This window comes from Pleurodeles waltl, chromosome 11 (genome assembly GCF_031143425.1).
Source record: "Pleurodeles waltl isolate 20211129_DDA chromosome 11, aPleWal1.hap1.20221129, whole genome shotgun sequence".
In the NCBI taxonomy this organism is placed as follows: Eukaryota; Metazoa; Chordata; class Amphibia; order Caudata; family Salamandridae; genus Pleurodeles; species Pleurodeles waltl.
Window position 1 is genome coordinate 459594630 of NC_090450.1, and position 14774 is coordinate 459609403.

Sequence of the window (14774 nt, forward strand, 5' to 3'; positions counted from 1 at the left end):
AGTGTGAATGCCTCCAGAAATGCATTGGTCTGTTGCATTTGGGCTGCCAGCCCCTGGATGGCATTCACAATGGTTGACTGCCCAAGAGAGATGGATCGCAGGAGGTCAATAGCCTCCTCACTCAGGGCAGCAGGGCTAACTGGGGTAGGGCCTCAGGTGCCTGGAGTGAAGGAGATGCCCACCCTCCCGGGTGAGCGGGAACAGGCAGCTCGCTGAGGGGCTGCTGGGAGGGCGGTGCTGGTATGGGGAGTGGAGGCTGTACCTGTAGCTGGGGTGGTCACAGAAGTGTCCGCCACCACCAGGGAGCTTCCATCGGAGGAGGTATCTGTGTGTGAACTGTCCTCTCCAGTCTCCACCATGGTGCTCCCCTCGCCCTCCATCCCACTGGTGACCTCAGCGTCGGTGGACTCTGCCTCCTGGGTCCTGTGGGATGCAGCTCCCTCCATCGCCGGTGCCTCTGCTCCTCCAGATGATGCTAATGCACATAAGGACAGGATGACAAAACAAAAAGGGGGGGAGAGACAAAGGATAAACTGGGTAAATGACTGCACCAACACCACCATTGGCTAACATACCACCCTCACACACAGGGAGCAGGCCTAAGCACTATGCATTGCACCACCATTAAAAATGCTAGCTACCAGGGCATGGGGAGGGATACATACTGCCAACTGCAACATACCTGGGACCCACACAGCCCTGCCCGGTAGTGGATGCCTACAAGCTTGGTAGGAGGGATATCATATCAGAACCCTGCCCAACATGGGACCTACTCTGCAATGTCAGGCCTGGCCTAGGGGCACCCACAGACACACATACACCACCCGGATATCAACCCACCAGCCATAAATTGTAATGATGGGCACTGTACTCACCCGCTTGTGGCTGCTGTGATGCCCTCAAGTGCCCATCCAGCTCCGGATAGGCCATGGTAAGTATGTGGACCATCAGGGGGGTCAGGGTTCAACAGGCACCCCTTCCCCATTGTTAGGACATTCCTGAGATGAGTGAACCTATAGCAAGGGCTGTGGTTTTTTTTCCATATGAGGACTATGAGCTGTTTTGCAATGCCTTACTCATGATTAATAAGCTGGCAGTCTGCATGTGTCATAGTTTCAAGTGCAGGGGTGTGGTATGCCTAACAAGGAAGTGAGATAAGATGCAGGTATTGGAAATCCTACAGTGCATTTGATGTGCCCAAGAATATCGTTCCAATATGTGATGATAAGGGAGCAAGACCACTAGATGTGGTAGAAGTCACATGGTGTCAATCTACACCTCCAGCAGGCAATAGGTGTCATAGGGAAAATTGCATACAGGAATGTCAGAGTGTAGTACTGACAGAGAGAGCATTTGCATAGTATTGACAACTAATGCAATAATGTGCAGAATTAACAGGTAGCCCATAAACGAAAAAAATAATGTTTTTAAATTGGAGGAAATGAAGTAGGCTGTCACATTTACAAGTATTAGGCTTGAATAGCTAAAGCTGCATTTTCTTGCAAAGCTGATCAAGGTTAAGATTGTGAAATGTTTCATTTCTGACAAGCGGACATGTTTGGAAAGCGATGACTTAGCGGTCAAAGTAGTTAGTTTTGACCTTCCCATAGGCATCCCTAATCATGCAAAGACCTAGTGGAAAAAAATTATAAACTTGCTCATGTTTTAGTGAAGCAATGTAGAAGCTTAAACATGAAACTGCAGTTTTCTTAAGGAACGTAAATGATGAGAACCCTTGCAGATTATACAAAGTAGTTGACAAAAATTATTCACTTAAATAGTGCTGTCTGTGGAATATTGTATTTCTGGTGAGAAGACAATAAAGTGTTCCTGTTCCCATGAAGACATCAAAAACTCATTGGCTAACTGGAGGAAGAATAAGCATGCTGCAAAGTCTTAGATTATGATGTCTATGCATGTTCTTAGAGTAGGTTATCTCTAATTGCTCTTCATTTGACTTGCCCAAATCTATGCTGCTCTGTGAGTCTACTGAGTTTCTTGAACCTCTCTCTCTATGGGAAGTACTGCTTTAATTGATAACTGATATTTGACTCTGAAGCTTTATGCTTTAACCTCTCTATTTGGAGCTCTTTACAAGTTCTGACTGATACCTTTTCTCATTCTCCCTAAAACCCTCCTTAACTATAGAATAGGGATTCTTTCCTTTATGGAACACACTTAAAACACTCATATTGGTTGCTTAGTTTCATTTATTGATTAATGATTGATATTGATGCTATATGCTGATCTCAATAAAGATGCACTATAAAAAAGACAGCTAAAGCTTTTAAACTCACACCAACTCTTGTTATTGACTGAAAACAATACTTGGAATAGTTATGAGTATTTAATTGATGAACAGTTGCTAGTTAATCTCATCTAACTTCAAAGGTCCAGTGGCCTAAGGCGCTGGGATCTCTCACTGATGAGTTGGTAAAGTTTACCTCATAAACAAATATTTAACTGAGATCCCCGGTCCTGAGGAAGCACTGTACCAGAATATTATAAGCTGTCTCTGGTTGGAGTATGCTTTTGCATATCTTGGGTATGTCGTGCCAGAGTGTTTTCCGTTGTTTTTGTGAGACACCCTCAAAAGTGCTGAAGTGCCATTGAGAGTGCTACAAGTGGGCACAGAAAGGTGTTGCTTGTTAAATAACTTGGTAAGTTTTAGAAATGAGCCCCCTGGAGCCATCAAAGGCTCTGAATGAAACTTCAGGGCCCAGTCTATAATGCCAGTAACCTTTCATTCCATGAGTTACCAGTACTTCTGAAATTAGTAACTTGGCTGTCTGAAATAACCACCACCAAATTCAGGTCAATCATATTAAGTACCCTAATTGTGAGAACTGAACAAAAATGTTGATGGGCAAAAAGACATTTCAGTTTTTAAGAGTATCTTGATTTCTCCCTTTCCATTTGTTATACATTTTATTTTTAAAGTTGAGGTGCTGCTCCTCGGCCTTGAATCCAAATATGCAGCAGCTTGAATCTTTTGAAGCAATAATGCTTTTGATGACAGGTGCCCCCTATATTAATATGAATATTTTGAGTATGAAAGTGCTTTAAGAAATACAGTAGGTGTGGGGTGGGGAAGTGTAAGTCTAATGTCACACATACTTGAGAATTGACAAGGTATGTCAATACCCTTAACATCTTATGCAAAGCTACTGTACTGTTGCAAAATCATCTGACTTCCTTATAGACATTTAGGGCCTGGTTTACACTTTTTAGTGCTGCATTTGCGTCATTTTTATATGCAAAAGAGGTGCAAACGTACAAAATATAATTGAATTTTGTAAGTTTGCGCCACTTTCTCATAAAAAATTTATGCAAATGCAGCGGTAGAAAAGTATAAATCAGGCCCTTAGGGGGCCCTATAGAAGAGAAATTGCACAACTACTTGGATCCAGGATTTTAAAAGCAGGGTTTGTACAAGGGGTAAAGGTTAAAGACCTTCGATATAAAAACAGGCACTGATTAAGGACCTAGAATCAGATTTAAAAACAAATACAAGAATATTTGAATTTTATACAAGAAACAGGTTGTTTCATTGTCAAGTCAGTTTCATTGTAGCATTATAGCTGCTGAACAATACGTCAATCATGAAAAATAAATAATTGCACATTACTACTTATGAAATATTCCAATGTGAAACCAGCAGGTCGCAACTTAGAAACCTACCGGGCAAGTCAAAGCCTTTCAGGACTGAAATTAAATAACATTGTCATGACTTCATGACTGTCTTTGAAGGCCTGTGTGAATCAATTGATGTTGGGCAATCATGGCAGCAAACAAGCCTTGCCACAGGTGACAGGCCACCAGACATAGGTGGTCATTACAACCCTGGCGGTCGGTGTTAAAGCGGCAGTAAAACCGCCAACAGGCCGGCGGTAAAAAAAATGGAATTACGACCGTGGCGGAAACCGCCAACATAGACAGCCACATTAACACTCCGACCGCCACGTGGGTACAAACAAACACTGCGGCGGTAACCGCCAACAGACAGGCGGAGGACAATGCACCACCCACAGAATTATAACCCACCAATCCGCCACCTTTTCCGGGGCGGATTCACCGCGAATAAAAACATGGCGGAAACAGTACTTCGAAGGGAAAACGCTCACCTCTACACACCCCACGAGGAACCAGGACGCAATGGAACCAGAGCTCCAAATTCTGCCAGCCTTTATCTTCTTGCTCCTCTACCAGGAGCACGAACGCCGGCGGCGAAGACCACGGTGAGTACTGCACCTACGACACAGGGGAGGGGGGAGGGAAAAAACTGTGACACACACACGCAACACACAAAACCCCCACCCACACTCTCACCCACTACAACACACACACAAGAACATGTTGAAAGATCACAGTTACACCTCCCAACCCCCCCTGGAAGAATGCAAGGACAAAAGGAAATGAGTTGAATTATTGTTATATAATCAAAGACAGTAATCAAAAATATTTACATATATACACATTTACACTATGAACAATTATATACACAAAGAACACAAGTCCAAGGGATTCCACCATCATGGTCCGTGGATCACTGGGCCCAAAAGGCATGGGCGATGCCCACACTCAATACCCGATCAAAACAGAGAGAACACTGCAGGGGCATCAGATAGAAATTAAACAGGCACCTCAGGGGGAAGGGAAGGGAGGGCTCCTCAGCCGGTTGAGTGCACGACGTCAGATCCACGAGGGTGCTCCATGCCCATTGATGTATCCTGGGGAGTGAAAAGCCACAGTCTCTCAAGTCTCTACAGTGGGTGGTTTGCCCACTGTTCAATCCTGGGGAGTGCAAAGCCACAGTCTCTCAAGTCTCTACAGTGGGTGGTTTGCCCACTGTTCAATCCTGGGGAGTGCAAAGCCACAGTCTCTCAAGTCTCTACAGTGGGTTGTTTGCCCACTGTTCAATCCTGGGGAGTGCAAAGCCACAGTCTCTCAAGTCTCTACAGTAGGTGGTTTGCCCACTGTTCAATCCTGGGGAGTGCAAAGCCACAGTCTCTCAAGTGGATAACAGTCTCCACTGGTTCTGGAGGGGGCCTTGTGCCCAGAGTGCTTCAACCTGCCCGTGGCGGACTCAGTAGCGTTGGAATCATTTGCACTGACTGGCCTGCGGGGCTGCTGGCGGCGGTGTCCTGGGCAGCGGTGCTTCTGGCGGTGTCTTTGGCAGCGCTGCTTGTGGCGGCGGTGTCCGTGGCAGCGCTGCTTGGGGTGGCGGTGACCTGGGCAGCGGTTCAGCTGCTGGCGGTCTTGTTCTGCCCTGCGGAGCTGCTGGCGGCGGTGTCCTGGGCAGCGGTTCAGCTGGTGGCGGTCTTGTTCTGCCCTGCAGGGCTGCTGGCGACGGTGTCCTGGGCAGCGGTGCAGCTGCCGGCGGTCTTGTTCTGCCCTGCGGGGCTGCTGGCGGTGGTGTCCTGGGCAGTGGTTTTGCTGCTGGCGGTCCTGTCCGCCGTGCTGATCTTCCCAGACTTGCCGCTTTTACTGTGCCCCTTTCCCCCCTTGGATGGTGTCGCAGCTGTCTCCACACTCCCAATTGGACCCCTGGGAGCGGGTTTGGTGGTTGGTTTCTTTCCCCTCTCCCGCCGGGCACTGTCAAACTTTTTATGCTTGATAGGTGGGGGACTGTCTGTGCTCTGGCTCCTTGCCACACTGCCTGCCCTGTTGCCTGGTGCACTCCATAATTCGGTGACTACTGGCACCACTGGTCCCGCCGATGTTGTGGCTGAGGTGCTAGGTTGGGACTTGGAGATTCGGGCCCTAGGAGACTGACTGGGTGGGGCAGGTGAGGGAAAGAGGTCAAGGCTGGACAGGAAACATTTCTTAGGAACCCTGGGACGGGTAGCTGGAGGGGGTTTGGGAGTGGAGGAAGAGGTAGTGGTTGTAGGTGGTGTACGTTTGGTGACTTTGGGTGAAGGTGCATGGGCTGGAGGCTGTCGTGAGGTGGATGGCTGTTGGGTGGGTATGTGGCTGCGTTTGTGTACCTTGGGAGGTGGCCTCACACACACTGGGAGAGGACACAGGGGATGTGTGAATGGCAGTGGGGAAGGTGAGTGCACGTGAGCGGGGTGTGGTGGTGGGTGTGCTGGTGATGGACGTAGTGGCTGAGGATGTAGTGCATGCAGGTGTGAGTGGAGATGAGACTGGGAGGGAGGAGGGAGATGAGGAGGAGGGGGACACAGTGGAGGCAGTGGATGTTGGTGTGTCTGCATGTGTGTGATGCTTGCGTGAGTGCCTGTGTGATGTGTGGTGCTTATGTTTGCCAGAGCTTCCCTTGTGTGTTGAGGTGTGTGCATGCTGGTTTGATGGTGTGCTTGGGATAGGCTGAGGTACAGGGGTGTGGGTCTGGGTGGAGGAAGTTGGAGGGGGGAGGCTAGAGACAGGGACAATGGCTGCCATCAGTGCTGAGGCCAGAGTCTGAAAAGCTCGCTGAAGGGCTGCCTGACCAGAGTGAATGCCCTCCAGGAATGCATTGGTTTGTTGCAACTGCCTCTCTACACCCTGGATGGCATTCAAAATGGTAGACTGCCCAACAGTGAGGCACCTGAGGGGGTCAATGGCCTCCTCACTGAGAGTAGCAAGGAGTGACAGGGGCAAGGCCTGAGGTGCCTGGGGCAAAGGTAATGCCCACCCTCCTGGGTGAGCGGGCACGGGGCAAAGACTGAGGGACTGCTGGGAGGGCGGTGCTGGTGGGGGGGTGGTTGCTGTACCTGTAGATGCAGGGGGGCACAGATGTGGCTGCCACCACAAAGGAGCTCCCATCAGGGGAGGAGTCTGTCTCGTTGGTGTGAGCTCCTGTCCCCGCCATGGAGCTCCCCTCGCCCTCCGTCCCACTGGTGAATTCGGAGTCCATAGTCTCGCCCTCCAGGGCCATGTGGGATGCAGCTCCCTCCTGCTCCGGTGTCCCTGCTCCTCCGCCTGATGATGCTAATGCACACAAATACAGGGAGACCACAAAAAGGGGGGGGAGACAGAAGAATGACATGTTCAGTGCATGCAATACCGCTACCGTTGGCAGACACGACAGACACAGAAGCCCCCTGCACTACGCCGCGCACTTGGGGTCCACTATTCAATCCCTGGGACATGGCGTACAAGGCTATGGCCGATTTCTGCACACATGGATGTCACAGGAGACTGACTAGGTGTAGTTGGCACTGTACAAAGGTGGGGTGGGGTGCCACAGGGCCTGTCTGAAGTAGGGAACTTAACTACCAAACTCGCCCTGGCCTAGGGGAACCCACAGCCCGCCTCCCCCACCCAAACACCTAAAATGCACGCTGAATCAGCAGAATGAGAGTGTACTCACCCCCTTCTGTCTGCTGTGATGCCCTCAAGCGCCCATCCAACTCCGGATAGGCCACCGCCAGGATCCTGAACATAAGGGGGGTCATGGTGCGACGGGCACCCCTCCCATGTTGGGAGGCCATCCCCAGCTGGACCTCTGCCGCCTTCTTGCTCCAGCGGCGAATGTCCTCCCATCTTTTCCGGCAGTGGGTGCTCCGTCTGTGGTAGACCCCCAGGGTCCGGACTTCCTTGGCGATGGCATGCCTGATGTCCTTCTTCTGGTGGGCGCTGACCTACAGGAATTGTACAAGGGGAAAGAGAAGTAATTACCAAGTGCACCCTCACAGTCATTGGCCCGCATCCCTACCCTTGCCATGACGCACATGCAAACACCGTCGTTTCATGCACACCTCATTCTCACCCCCCTATCTTTCATCCACCCCACTCCTCACAGGCATTGCCCATACAGCATGCTCACAGTGTACTTACCTGTTTGGCTGGAGGACCGTAGAGTAGTGTGTACTTGGGGAGGACCCCAACCACGAGTTTCTCCAACTCCTCTGAAGTGAAGGCAGGGGCCCTTTCCCCAGACACACGAGCCATTGTCTCTTCCAGACTGAGGTCACAGCAGCACTTGCAGTGTAGGTCCTCTCCTGTCGAAGATCAGGTATCGAGTGATTAAACAGAGAGAAAATGGCGGTCACGTCTGCGCCGGTGCGTACCGTCACTGCCGGCGTACATCGTCATTGGCTCCTGGGACCCATAGGGCCCTATGAAAACCAATGCAGAATTGCGCTGCGGTCTTTGACCGCCTACCGCAACGGTGTACAACGCCAGCGCACTTACCCCATATCCCCGTGTCCCACTTTACAGGTCAGGCAGCCGCCATTTCAGGGGCCCACATGGCATTATTTTTGACTGCATCACACATACCTTGGCCTTGCCTAACCACTCATACGGGCAAATTTAGGTTTATGAATATTTAAGAGTAAGCTGTGTTTACGTACCTTAGAGTTGGTTGACTCTCTGCTCGCTGTTCTCCTCCATAGGCACCGTCCGCTGGGGCATGTGAGGAGATGGCGGCATCCTCCAGTGTACAGACCGCAGGTGGACCTATCGACAATGGAGGAAAGACATGTGATCCTCACCTTTAGGCTTGATCGTGCCACAATCCAGGAACTGTGTGCCCAGTTGGAGCCAGACCTGATGTCAGCTATCCGCCATCCCACAGGAATCCCCCCTCAAGTGCAGGTGCTGTCAGTACTCCATTTCCTAGCAAGTGGGTCTTTTCAAACAACAGTGGCCATAGCATTAGGGATGTCCCAGCCTATGTTTTCCAACGTGTTGTCCAGAGTGTTGTCTGCCCTGCTGAAACACATGCGGAGCTACATCTTTTTCCCTCAGGTGGAGGATTTGCCTACAGTGAAAGGTGACTTCTATGCCCTGGGACATATCCCCAACATCATAGGTGCCATTGATGGGACACATGTGGCCTTGGTACCCCCACACAGGAGTGAACAGGTGTACAGAAACCAGAAGAGTTACCATTCGATGAATGTGCAGATGGTGTGTTTGGCAGACCAGTACATCTCCCATGTTAATGCCAAATTCCCTGGCTCAGTGCATGATGCTTACATCCTGCGGAATAGCAGCATCCCTTATGTGACGGGGCAACTCCAGAGGCACCGGGTGTGGCTATTAGGTGAGCACCTGGACCCAAACCAGTGGGAATAGTTGTCTGGGTCTTGGGATGGCCCTATGAGTCAGTATGTGTCTAACAGTTGTCCCTCGCCATTTGCAGGTGACTCTGGTTACCCCAACCTGTCATGGCTACTGACCCCAGTGAGGAATCCCAGGACAAGGGCAGAGGAACGCTACAATGAGGCCCATGGGTGAACTAGGAGGATTATAGAGCAGACCTTCGGCTTCCTGAAGGCCAGGTTCCGGTGCCTCCATCTGACAGGTGGTTCCCTATTCTACTCACCAAAGCAGGCGTGCCAGATCATCGTGGCCTGCTGTATGCTTCACAACTTGGTTTTTGCGACGGCAGGTGCCTTTTCTGCAGGAGGATGGTCAAGATGGAGGTGTTGTGGCAGCTGTGGACCCTGTGGACAGTGAAGACGAGGAAGCAGAAGAATAGGACATCAACAACAGGAACACGATAATCATGCATTACTTCCAGTGAGACACAGGTAAGAAGACAACACTGTCTGCTACATCTGATTTTAATCCACTACCTCTCTACTGCCTGTTATTTTCACCCAGTGTATGGTCACTGAGTTGTCACTTTCCCTTACGATTTCACAGATGTGGGTCCCACTGTGTGACATCTGCTTTGTTTCCTCATGGACTAGAGCTGTGTGACATAGGTATGTTGACATTACATTTGAAGGAGCATTTTGCCACTGTAATTGCTAATACACTATTTTGAAATTACAGACAGACTCCTGATTGTTTTGTGCTTTAAGGGTGTTTATTTAAGTGCTCAATATTGGAGGGGGTTGTAAAATGGTGAGGGGTGATGGTGGAGGAATGTCCACGGCAGAGTCCAGTCTATTAGTCTCACAGGTGCATTGTCCAAAGGGGCATAGGAAGTGGAGCTGGGGCAGTTTAAGGATGGACAGGGTGACAAGGTGGGACAAAAGGATGACAATCAGGGTGGTCTCATTTCTTGGCGGGGGTCTTGGCATTGTTCTCTGTCTTTGTCCTGGATCTCAGGGACCGCTTGCGGGTGCCTCTCCATCTGCAGGGGGTGGGGTGCTGGTGTCGTGGTCCTGTGGCGGTGCCTCCTGTCCACTAGCGCCGGCAGAGGTGGTGGGCATTTCATCGTCCAGGCTAGTGTCAGGGGCCCCTTGTTGTGCCCCGGGTGGAATTGATGGATCTGAGTTCCTCCCTGAACCCCAAATACTGTTCCTCCTGCAGCCGCTGGGTCTCCTGAAACTTGGCCAGTACCATTGCCATCGTTTCCTAGGAATGGTGGTAGGCTCCTATGATGTTGGAGAGGGCCTCGTGGAGAGTGGGTTCCCTGGGCCTGTCCTTCCCCTGTCGCACAGCAGCCCTCCCAGTTCCCGTGTGTTCCTGGGCCTCTGTCCCCTGAACCGTGTGCCCACTACCCCCAGGTCCCTGGTGTTGTTGGGGTGGTGGGTTATCCTGGGTTCCCTGTAGTGGTGGACACAGTGCTGCTTGACGTGTCATGGGGACAGAGGTATGGGCCTGCTGGGTGAGAGTGCTGTGCTGGTGTTTCCAGAGGGGGAAAGCTCTGTAGTGGCCAGTGCCAGTGTGAGTGGAACCGACTGTCCCGAGGTCCCAGATGGGCCGGGCTGGTCATCTAGATCCAGTTGGACAGAGCTGCTGTCATCACTGTGGGCCTCTTCTGTGGGTGGAGTGGACATGCTTGGACCCTCCTGTCTGGTGACGTTGGGTAGGAGTCCTGCAGGGGTGTAAAGGCATGATTATTGCATCTGTATGTGCCATGGTGTGCAATGTGTGGGTGACCATGTACCCCAGTGCTTGCATTCCTGTGTAGGACCTTGTGTGATGATGGTTTAGGGGGGTGTATCGGTACGTGCAGTGGGCATGCATTGGTGATGGGTGTCCATACTTTGGTGTTGCATGCAGGGCTTGGCGTTGGGATGGGTGGTTTGTGATATTGGGACATGGGTGAGGAGTAGGAGTGATGCGGTGAGGACGAGGGTGGGGGTGTGTGATGACATGCCGGTAGGGTGAGGGATGTAATAGTAAAGATTTGACTTACCAGAGTCCATTCCTCCAGCTACTCCTGCGAGGCCCTCAGGATGGAGAATAGCCAAGACCTGCTCCTCCCATGTTGTTAGTCGTGGGGGAGGAGGTGGGGGTCCGCCGCCAGTCCTCTGTACCGCGATGTGGTGTCTTGAGACCACGGAATGCACCTTCCTCCGTAGGTCTTTCCACCTCTGCCTGATGTCATCCCTACTTCTTGGGTGCTGTCCCACTGCGTTGACCCTGTCCACGACTCTTCGCCATAGCTCCATCTTCCTAGCTATGGAGGTGTGCTGCACCTGTGATCCGAATAGCTGTGGCTCTACCCGGATGATTTCCTCCACCATGACCCTGAGCTCCTCCTCAGAGAACCTGGGGTGTCTTTGCCGTGCCATGGGGTGGTGTGGGTGATGTGTGGGGTGGTGTGTGTTGTGATGTGTGGGGTGATTTTAGAGGTGTGTTGTGTGAGGTGCGTGGATGCTATGTGGGTGATGGTGTTGAGTGCCTGTGGATGCTCGTTTGTAGATGGCGGTGTCTCTCTGTGGCCTTCAGTCGCAATTGTGGTCGAAAGGATTTGTGGGTGATGTGGGTGTGTGTTTTATATTGTATTGGGTGTGTGGGAGTGGTGTGTGTATGTGTATCAGGGGTGTGTATTTCGAATTGTCCAATGTGGATGTGTTTTGTATATGTGTGTGTATTTTGAGCGCGGAGGTGTGTACCGCCAATAGAATACCGCGGTTGAAAGACCAACGTGTGGATTCATGGGTCGTGATAGTGTGGGCTTATTCCTGTTGTTGTGAAGGTGGAGGATTTGTTAACGCCAGTTTATCACTCATCTTTGGTGTGGGGGACTTGTGTGGGTGTCTAGATTTTGGTGGATTCCGGCCTTTGGGTCATAATGACTGTGGTGGAATTCCGTGGCCGCAGCGGTGTGTTGGCGGTCTTCTGAACGGCGGTATGCAGCTTTTACCGCCAATGTTGTAATGACCCCATAATAAGCAACTAAAGCTTTTTCTTTCTCCTTTGTTTAGGCTGAGGATTGAAGCACTTGGGCTCACAAAATATTCCAGGAGGAGAAGGAATTCTGAAGAACAGGGAGAAGGGATACAGTTATAAAAACCTATGCCACAGCCTACTGCTTTCAGAGCTACATACATTCATTGGGGTTCTCACCGTAAGGGTACCCCACATATCACGCAGAAGAACTGTCAGGCACGCTTTGCACACTATCAGAAGAAACACCTTTGTAGATATACCAGGGTGGGACTGTAGGCAGACTCCCTTGGGGTCCAGGTAAAAATGGTCGGTACTCCACTAGTACAATTTACTTCCAAAGACCATTATTTACTTCATGGCCTTGTCATGGGGTTTGCTGCCACCAATGTCAAAAGGAGTAACACTTTAGACACACCCCAACTGCCCAAAAGACTCTTGCACTCTGTTGGTGACCAAAACGCCAGAATCATGTAGACCGGTTATCAAGAGATTTATTTCAAGGTCTTTTCAACAAGTAAACATACTGGGTCTAATAGATTGATAAAATGAAGAGCATTTAGGCACATGGACACAGCACCTGGGAATCTCGTTCCTCTGCGCATCATCACCAATGTTCTGCAGCCACTAGGTTCGTGCCTAGTTGAAGATAAACGGTTGGACTTTGCAGCTAGGCTTTGGGAAGTTCTCCATTTTTAACCTTTGAAATGCTTCTTTTCGAAGATTCCTGGTTTTCTTTAGTCTATGCAACATTTGTTTTTCGTGGCAAGAGCACAATAATGGTAACTAGTTTAGGCTAACATGAACTACAGTGACATAAACATTAGTTTAAGCTTTCCTCAACTTTTAAATGCACAATGGCATAGCGGAATTGAAAAATTAGATAACTATTATTTGCAAAGAACATCAGAGTATACATAAAGGTATAGATAAAATATGAGTCAAAAGTACAGATTTCACACGTCTCGAAACAAAAAACTAATCAAAAGTAAAGGTGTACATTTTTTCATAGACCATGGTGAAGGATTTTGCAAGACTCACACCCAAACGTTCACTTATTTCTGATTATCAGGTCACCTTGGAGAGAAAATAGAGATCTCGGGTCGGTGTAGCAGCTCACAGAATGCGGCTGCTTTGCTGCTGGGAGGCACTAAGGGCCATATGTGCGAGCACATTTTCCCATAGACACAAAATGGGTAAAACCCTTTGCTACATCTGGCCCTAAGTTACACAGACCCAAAACATGTAACCAATCTTTATTTGCCTAATTGGAAATAATTTTAAACCTTCACCGGTGGATGAGAAAATTTAACACACACTTTCAGAATTTTAAAAATATTTTATTACTTTTCAGTAATCACCCGAGGCTAGCTGTAAAGAAGAGATGAGAAGTCAGTATTTTAATATCTTGGTTACTGTTTCTCCTATTTTTGTTTGTATGCAATCTATTCTTTGAATTTCTTGTAGATTGTTTTGCATGTTTCATATATCTTTGACGACGCGTTGATAATGTTAAGTTTGAGCTTTAACAAATGCTGTGAATAAATAAATATTTCAATAAACAAATAAATAAATAAAAAATAGGTAACTGAATTGGAAGATTCTAACTTACTAAATTATTCCAGGTTCTGTGATGCTACATGATTTTAGCAGAAGGCACAATACAAAACAGAATAATCACAAAAACTTCATACTAATGGGCATATTTACAAGCAAGCCCTTTGCGCCTCATTGCTTCCGATTAGCGTCATTTTTTTTATGCTAATGTGGCATTAAGGAGGCATTTTTGTTGCGCCATATTTACAAAGTGGCGCAATTCAAGCATTGTGCCACTTTGTAACCGCTTGCGCCACATTATGCCTGCGCCAGGCATAATGTATGAAAGGGGGCGTTCACCTGTTTGGAGGCACAGAAAAATGGTGCAATGATACTTACAAGATTTTTAGTGCCATTTTTAATGCCTGTTTTAGGCATGCCTCCCTTGACTTTGGTGGATTAGCCCCATTAATTTTTGGCACTAATCCACCAAAGTGCCACAACAGCAGCAAAAGTTTTTACGCTATTGACCTAACATGTGCCTTGTTGTGCCATATTGTAAAAACAGTGCACACATTGTGTTGTTAGAGGGGCGCAATGGGGCACAAGAAAAGTGGTGCATCATTTATGATGCACCACTTTCTCGTAAATATGCCCCTAGGTGTCTAGAACATTGACAAAATCAGCTACACCCCCCCCAATACACACACCCTCCTCCCCAATTTACAAGTACCTCTGGCCTACCAAGCCACCCTGGAGAGAAAGATGAGGTCTCAAGTGGGTCTAGCAGCTCACAGAATAAGGTTGCTTTGCTGATAGGAGGCCCCAAATTACAAAAACCCAAGAACTGAATCAAATCTTTCTAGGACCTGTTTTCAAATAATTTTAGATCTTCACCAGTGGATGACAAATTTATCAAACACGTTTAGCATTTTAAAAATATTTTAATAGTTGTAGATAAGGAGAGATGCAAAGTCAGGATTTAAGAATCTTGTCCACTATTTCTGATATTTGTGTTTCGTGCAATCTATGTGTTGAATATATTTTAGTATTTTTGTATTGTTTCTATTTCTTTGACGACGCTCTGATGATAAGTTTGTTTAAAAAAAAAAATCTAAATGAATAAATAAATAACGCCTGAACTGAAATGGAAGATACTAAACTACTAACTTATTCCAGGCGCAGTGAAGCTACGGGATTAGCTACACGATTTGAGA